We start from the raw sequence: 8,667 nt of genomic DNA, 5'->3' as shown, positions 1-8,667 counted from the left end.
AGAAAAAAAGCCACTTTGGTAATGTGCTTTTAAACTGTATTTTGGTATCTACAGTTCCGGGGGTCGTGGAAGGCTGATATTTTGCCACTATGGCAAGGGTCCTTCCGCATGAGGACCAGGCAAATTTCAACCTGCTCAGACCCACAGAACGCATTATTCTAAATTATATTCGCGCAATTGGCGTGGGAACTACATAGGGCCTCGGTCAAGTTCACGGCCAATTGACGTGGGAACTTCTGTTCTAGGGCACCTAGGAATAAAATTCATTCTGCCCCAAGATCTTAGGAACCTGGCACTGTATACTGTAGAAGACACATAATGTAAATGATACTGTACATGTAGAATAAATGCATAGTTTTATTTTTTCGGGTTTATTACACAGTATACTGTACGGCAGGAAAACATCAGCATACAGTACAATATTATTAATTATAACAGTAATTAATATTACAATATTATCCATCGAAATCCCCCCATTAGCCGTTTTCTTTTCTGAGGAAAAACAAAAAGAAAAGTTTTAATGTACAGTAATGGTCAGCCCCCTAAAGAAGTACCCAGCCAGCCCCACCAATAATTACTGTATCTCCTGTTCATATGCGCATGCACCTAGCCTTCCACCAATAGTTCAGTACTGTACATTATGTGCAGCACAGTACTGGAGAAGCCGCTCAGCCAATGATATTGCTTACAGGAGAATCGCTTGACTTTGGTATCGCGCCGATATTTATACAGTATTGTCAAAATAAAAAAAACACAGAAAATAATACGGCAACAATACTCACCATAGTATTTCCCATTCAGCTGGCGCCGGCACCGGTCCACTGCCAGTACAGCTTTCTTGATCATCCATGTCGATAGTTTGCAGCGGGACTAGTCCACCTGTAGTCAGCTGGTGAGGCTGGAAATCGCTTAGGTACATGCAAGCTTCATCAAAACTGCACGCGAAATCCAACTCAGCCTCAGGATCAGGATCAGGCTTGTCACTGACGGCGGGACCGTCATTGGAAGCCGGTGCTTGTGCTGGTGCTGGTGCATTGCTTGGCAGCGACTGTCGCTTCTTAGCTGGTTTTAACACGACCCTTCGCCTTTTGCCGCCTTCATGACCATAGATACCGGAAAACGCCGGTGATACACACCATTACCCTCCAACAAATTGTGGCTCAATACGATAAAAACAGGGATCGCTACATAACCTTTTCCTTATTGCACGCTTCCACAAATGAGGAGTTGGCGGAAATTTGTAAAAGTCATAATTTTCGATAAAATACTGATAAATTTGAACAACTGTTGCCATCTTATCTTCTGTTGTATTAATCGCGGCCCATATCAAATATGCGTAACTTCTGTCGGGATTTTGGAAAGCGGGCTGCACTTGAACACTCATGGCGGGCGGATCTCAGGGGAATACTGTAAGCGAAACTGGTCTTTGTATTTCTTTAATATGAAAAGCCTAAATTGATACATTTTTGCAACCTCTTCCTTCAGTCTCAAGGCCAAGGCCAAGTTACAATAGCACACTGTGGTACAGTATCTTTTTTAAACGAAACACCTGCAAGCCGACACATTACTGAAGCGCATGCGCATTACAATTCATGCATTTCTGCCATCTGGCAGACACTCGAAGCATTGCAGCCTATTAAATCCAAACCATTATCAATAAACGCATCAACCGCGTATCAGCCGGGCATGACCCGTGGCTGGGAACGCAAGATGAACTCGGCATGCGCCAGGTGAACAGCGTCATATTCCGGGAACAAGCCAGGTAAAAAAACGGTGATTTGTTAGAATAAAAGCTGCCGCAGCAGTAGGTCCAGTTCAATCCCGCCGCTGCCACCAGTTAATTATAGAGCTTGTCACGGTAGCTTATGACAAGATATAATGAACACCAAATATCTGTGTTGAACTGAACGAGGCTTAGATATAATAAAATATATCTATTCCTTAAAAAAGGTGAACACAGCAATATGTACCATTAACAGACAAGAAGGTAACACTTACTTAGGGTTGGGGGATGGAGAAGTATCAGCTAGCAATTCTCCAGCAATCCGCTGACATTCCAGATGGAATCAGAAGCACAACTAAAAACTGTAGGATTGACACAGTTTATATACCTGTGCAACCCTCTTCTTAACATTGAATACAGACCATTGGTGAACAATTATCTGTATCCAATCCCTAACGTGGAGACACAGATTAACCCATGTCCCCCAGCTAATTAGCCCATGTGTACTGGAACTCTATAGGTAGCCCCATAATTAAATCAGGGGCTACGACCAGTTTACCAAATTAGTAGTATCTGCATTGTTTGTAGGTGTAGACATAACACTTACAAACCACTCCAGTTTGATGATTCTCCGCCCTCAGGTAACAATTAGACTGGCAGAGTTTGTTGATTGATACTTAATCTCTAGACATTGGGTCGCCCCTTTGACCATCTGCTTCCCTTTGTGCAAAGGAATCTCTGCAGGATTTTATCCCTGCCTTGGGAAACAACATTAAAGGTGAAACATGGGAACAGGGGAACATACATTTTCAAGGTATAACAAGGTGCAAACCACATCCCTGGACCGCAGTCCAGTTAACCCCTTGTCTCTCTGGTGAGGTCAGGGGGTGGCCATATGGGGTGCAACCCCTTTAATACCGGGCCACCCCCTGTCTCCCTCTTCAATGTCTATCACCTTGTGTGTAATATCATTGAAGACAGACTGATACCAAAGTGAGGAGGGGCGGGCAGGTAACTGAAAGAAAATAGGTAACAGAAGATAGAAAACAACTTTGCTGTTGTGCACAGAAGTTTCTTTCACTTATGTTACACAGAGGGATAAAAGGAGGGGGAGGGAAACCGCAAGGTTCCTGTTATTGCACACAAGCAGTTAATTGCAGACGTTGGTCTCTGATACTCAACACTCAATATCAGTGGTTCATTTTGCAAGGGAGCTACAAGGTTCCTGTTACTGCCTAATAGCTGCACAAAGATATACTCAACAGGCAATATTACAGCAAGACTGATATTCCGCACTGAAGTTAACAGGTCAGTTACTGTGTAGCAGAGGGAGAGAGGGGGGGTTTGTGTGTGATGTATACATAGGGATTCTGAGAAGAAGAAGGACCAGACAGAAAGAGCAAGATGTTTGTCCTCTGTGCCTCCACCAAAGGGACCTCTTGGATTCTCTCCTGCTATCCAGGTTTGACCGATGTGTATGTATTATGTCCGTCTAAATTTGTGCACCCTGATTACCTTTATAGCAAAGGTAAGTATGATACTGGCTTTAGCCAGATTTTAATTGCACTACTCACATAAGCTCATGCTTTATTTAACCCCTTCAGGGAATTATCACTTTTTTCACTAGTCCATGGGACAATTATTACATATATATACAGTATAGTGTAGGTACCTGCATTAAACGGGTTGCCAAGATACAAGCTCTTTTTGGGGATACATCAATTTGTTGATCTATGACCAGTCCCTAATAAACTGTGATATATTCCTACACATCTGGCGAAATTATCCTATATCCTACGGGTTAATGGCTCATACGTGTGTGTCCTGATCAGACACTCAGAGAGCCATTCCATACTGACTGTGCATGAGTGGTATGGGGATGTGAGACTCCCTCTTTCACTCTTTTAATATTGGCATACTATATGTAAGTGACTATTAATCATAGCAAGTACACTTTTAACTACACCAAGTGCAGGTACCTTGGTCCGGAGCCACCATGCTGTGCTTTTTGTAGCACTATAGCCCCTCCAATTTATTTATTAGTTGGATATACTTATAAGGGGATTGGTATCCTATAAAGATTCCTCATCTATGTTTATCACACTCGTGATTCAATAATCTTGGGTTCCCAACCATTAGTATTCGTCGCATCTACGTTCTTTAGCCCATTTATTTTCATTATTTACCATTAAAACTATATTTTCAATTGTTTCTACCATTACAATTTAGTATCTGTGTGCTCTCAGTGTGCCAGGGTTCTTTATTCTCTCTCTGTTCTCATCCCATATTACCCTGGGAGTAGCACCATACTTCACTACTTTAACTAGCTGAGCAGGGGTCCCGTCCCCATCCCCGTCCTTTCCCCTCTCCCTACCCCCTTAGTTATATGAATATTATAGATAAGAGGAGCCTACGATGCCCACACTATAAAACGGCCACCATATGGTTATACCTCTACTGTAAACAATCAAAATACAAAACCGTGTCAGTTAAGGTTTTGGACGACCGAGTTGTCGCTTTACAACACCCAATCCAACAGTTTAACATGCACCCTTTATTGTACAGGATATACGATCACACGGGCTATTTTGTCCACGTTCGACACAGCGCCAAACAATTTAAAACGCGATTTCCCGAAGGACCGCCGCTTTTTGCGACCCTCTTACAAATTGCCCGAGGGGAAGCGGTTAAGACGGAGGTTTGTCTGTATTTAGCCATTACTCGCGGTTTGCCACGGTCCCTGGTCTTGCTTTTGAACGACAAACACAAAAGCAAACGCGCGTTTTCGTATACTTTGTGCGATGTTGCTGGGATGTGGAGGGAATGCGATAATAACTGCGCAAAGGGATTGTTGTCATGCTGGAACAAAGTGTTTGTGCCCGGCAGACCCATCACGTCAGTCGTGTTGGACATAGATTTAAACCGCAAATCCGCGGACCAGCTGCCTGTAGATTATTACGACGCTGTTGCCGACACCTTTTTTCCGACCATGATCGCGGTGTTGACGCGGCACGTGGTAGCCACTCTCGCGTACGAAAACGTGGGTCTGTTTACCATATAGAACCACGCATCTGATGTGAAAGTGAGTTTGCGCATTCTGTGGCGTTTGCTCGTACAACTGTGTGGGGGTTTAGGCGACTTGTCTGTTGTATTACGGAGAACGCACAATGTTTTGTTGCAACGCGATGCCACCAACCCGTTGAATCAATACGTGTTGGTTGACGATACCGATGTTCTTTATTTTACAGATCTCGTCACGAACAAGTGGGCGTGTCAGGCAGATGTCGATTTGCAACAGACCAATACATCCAACTGCTATTGGACCTACGACAAACGATGTTCTTTCGAACCCAGTTACGCCGACCATATAACGTGTCTGACGCGGTCCGCTATCGGTTTGAACAAGACATCGCGAACGTCCACGGTCTCGCGGGGTGCCAACGCGGCGCCCGTCTTAGCGCAACTCCGTCGTCTGTGTCAGTGGTCTCGCAGGGCGCCAACGCAGTGCCTGTCTTAAGCGCAACTCCGTCGTCCGTGTTCGCGGTCTCGTGGGGCGCGAAATCCTCCTCCTTGACCACGGGATTAGATCTCGCTCCCAGTAGGTATGACAAATCTATCCGTCTACCTTTATGCGATAAACCCGACGGGGGACGGTTTCAGTTTGTGAAATCGTACAACAATTTCAAGACGTACGAGCACGAGTGGCTCGAACCCGTGCGATACCCAACGGCGGCACTGTCTTCGCACGTGCTGTCATACAGACAGCCGGTCCTGCCGCACAGCGCCGCTGTGAAACGTATCGTTTTGCCGATCGCGTAGACTCCGTGCGACGTTACAGACGGCGCCGTACTAAAGTAGAAACTAGTTTAAACGTACGTCGTGATATGTTTACGTGTAAAACGTTAGAGAACGGTACGGTTGTTATTAACTGTGTTAAACCCTTTCACTGTTTTATCCACAACAGGACACATAGGTACGCCAGGTGTTACTTCAAATTAACAACGAGACATTTGTATCTGTGTTGTTTTAAAGAATACGCCAAGTTGAACGATGTGTATTACATGTTGCAGTGGAGCGGCGACAAGTACCGAATGGAACGTATGTACCGATTAAACAATGTAACAGATCTTAATCTTGTTTCGTTCTCTCTCGTGTCACCGTTTCCCTTTCGCCCTTCTTCAAAGAGCGTGATATCAAGAGATAAAATATAAGGGGCTTCACCGGTGCCGAATGTGTTTTGTGTGTGTGCGTGCGCCGATTAACCTGTAGTTGTATTAACGTTTATCCAATGCAATGTGGGTTGTTTCTCCTATCTTCTCAACAGCACTTTGCGAATCATCAATGGTAGGTAATTTTTTGGGTTTTGACGATGCACTGTCACTGTGTATAATTCTCTTAAGGTATAGTTTGTCTCTTCTTCTTCTGACAGAGCACCAATGTATGTATCGTAATTTGGTATACCGTGTACGGGGTAATGTGTGATTATTGTCAACGTTGAAGTATATAATTGTTTATCCGGTGCGAAATATATTACGATGTGTGTATAATATATATACTAACACGTCCCGGCTTCTTTGTAGATATACTTAGGCTTGCTGTACACCCGGGACCGTACACGAGATAAGTATTTTACTTTATGGCTATCGAAAGTTTGTCTTGTCGCCGTGTCAGGTTTAGTTGTTGCGCCAGATACTCTAGGGACGCGAATATGTTTGTAGGGAGAGTCTTTTATTTAGTGGTTAGGTAGTTAGTTTAGGGAAAGGCGTCTCGTGTGCACGTTGTCACGTGTGTGTTTGGGGAATAGGATCTTTCTATGCTCACCAATGTTATTTTGTCTCCCATCGTAGGCTCCGCGCACGGACGTCTCGTTGTTTCAGACAACACCCATCGGAACGTAATTGTTATAAGTGTTGTGCAGAAAATCACTATGTGCAAAAATGTTATTGTTGTTTTTTTCACATTGACAATCAGTATAGTAAGATTAAGCTGTTTATAATTATGTGTGTAACGCTGATCATTGCCGGAAGGTTTCGGTGGGGCCGCGTGCGCACGCTAACAGAAGGTTTCGTTGGGACCGTGTGCGCACGCTAACAGAAGGTTTCGGTGCGGTGGCATGCGCATACTAACAGAAGGTTTCGGTGCGGTGGCATGCGCACACTAACAGAAGTTTTCGGTGGGGCCGCGTGCGCACGCTAACAGAAGGTTTCGGTGGGGCCGCGTGCGCACGCTAACAGAAGGTTTCGGTGGGACCGCGTGCGCACACTAACAGAAGGTTTCGGTGGGGCCGCGTGCACACGCTAACAGAAGGTTTTGTTTGGGCATTTGTGCACTGGCCAGTGGTGTCGTATATCGGGCACTTGTGCGTCTGTAGCGATATTACAGCAACGGGCTTCCATGGTGTCCCGTCCGTTGTTTATATCCTATCGGCGCCGTTGCCCGTGCTAACGCATCATGGCCTAACTGAGCGCCGGTTGTGGTTGTTGCCTTCCGACGACGGTACGACACGTGCGGACGTGTGTTTTGTAGTTTATTTTTTTATAGGGGCTGACCGCACCTTGCAGTTGAGCCGTAGCTCCTCGGGTGCAGGGGCCCTAGGCGTGTAGGGCGGGGAGGATAACGTCTGTGTCGAGCCTTGCTCCTGGGTATATCTGAAACCACAGATAGCTGTGTTGTGTCGAGCCTTGCTCCAAACACGAGTTAGAGGGCGCGGAGGCGGGTGTGGTCGAGCCTTGCTCCTATTGCCTGCCCGCCCTGGTGTGATTTAGTAGAGCCGGTTGCTCCTATCACCCACAACAAGTTAGATGAGTTCAGGGTTAGCGAGCATAGGGCGTTATCGCCGCATCACAGGGTGCGGCGGTGAGCCATAGCTAGGTTTTTTTCCCCACACCGGCACGCTGTAATGCACATACCCCACCTCGTCGGTTGTCCGGTGCGAACCGGCTCAAATCACGGCGTACGTCCCAGGTGCAGCGATGAAAAAACCAAATGATGACACGTAGCTGATCTGTATCCATGATGAGATCGCTCACACGCTGATGGTTTTTTTTCCCCCTTCGCCTGCGTACAATAAGTATACGAATAAACGATTTGAAACGCGTCGTCTCTTTCATTTTAACGTCATTTTTTAATGTTACAGTCGGGCGTCCCCTATTCTGGGAGGTGGCGTGTCTATGACTTGCTGCAAGTGTGCATTCCAAGTACGGTGTGCTCGTGAGATGGACATACCCACGAAATATCAACTTACACTAGTCACGTTTTGCAGTGTTATCATCTCTTTGAGTGCAGAACATACCCCGCGGGTACAGCAGAGAACAGTAAAATGGGGAGGGGGAGGGGGTGCCGATACACATTAATCGTATTGTAACTGCTGGAAATTAGCAAGACGCGTGCCTCGGACAGGCGATGAATTGTCCGAGACCGTGTCCGCGGTAAGCTGTGTGAACGTTGCTGTTATTAACGCAAAGCGCGTCCGCCGAGATGGAGACTCACAAGACCATGTACGATATGTTTGGCATATTATCAAAAGTACGACAAATCCGGTTAGAGCGTGAAATACAGGGGTTGTCATACAGGACCGTGCCAGAACACGCACAGTACGGTTCCTTGAAAGAGTGGGTGCACAGTCTAACGGGATAGCTCCCGGCACCACTGGAGCTATCGCGTTGTACACTTATTTGTTACACAGGGGGTTTGTGTAAGATGAGCGAGGACTCATGACGGAGCTATCGCAAAACAATCTCTTGTCCATACATGACTATGATAAAGTGTACACTACCGCCATGGTGAACTATAATATAATGACACACAATCGCAGCGCTGCTGGCCCTCATGCAAAGGTTCTGGGTGTTGCACCTACGATACCCGGTTCTTCCGGACTTTGTTGACGATTGCCACACGTGTTACGAGTGTCTGTTCGACTCGAACAAGAAGTTGCAGGCCACCAA

General features: G+C 46.0%; 1 long non-coding RNA gene across 2 annotated transcripts; it reads left to right on the top strand.

Annotated features, from left to right (window-relative positions):
* The first annotated feature begins 2,934 nt into the window (after positions 1–2,934).
* Positions 2,935–7,821, top strand: LOC142466465 (uncharacterized). Of its 2 annotated transcripts, XR_012788169.1 has the most exons (3): positions 2,935–3,031; positions 4,972–5,325; positions 5,688–7,821. It is a non-coding gene; the product is annotated as an uncharacterized LOC142466465 (long non-coding RNA). The 2 variants fall into 2 exon arrangements; XR_012788168.1 differs by having other exon boundaries at positions 4,972–7,821.
* The last annotated feature ends 846 nt before the right edge of the window (positions 7,822–8,667 follow it).

The sequence above is a fragment of the Ascaphus truei genome, chromosome 15 (assembly GCF_040206685.1).
Source record: "Ascaphus truei isolate aAscTru1 chromosome 15, aAscTru1.hap1, whole genome shotgun sequence".
Taxonomy (NCBI): Eukaryota; Metazoa; Chordata; class Amphibia; order Anura; family Ascaphidae; genus Ascaphus; species Ascaphus truei.
The sequence above is the reverse complement of the archived record's forward strand: the minus strand, read 5'-3'. Positions and strand labels throughout refer to the sequence as shown.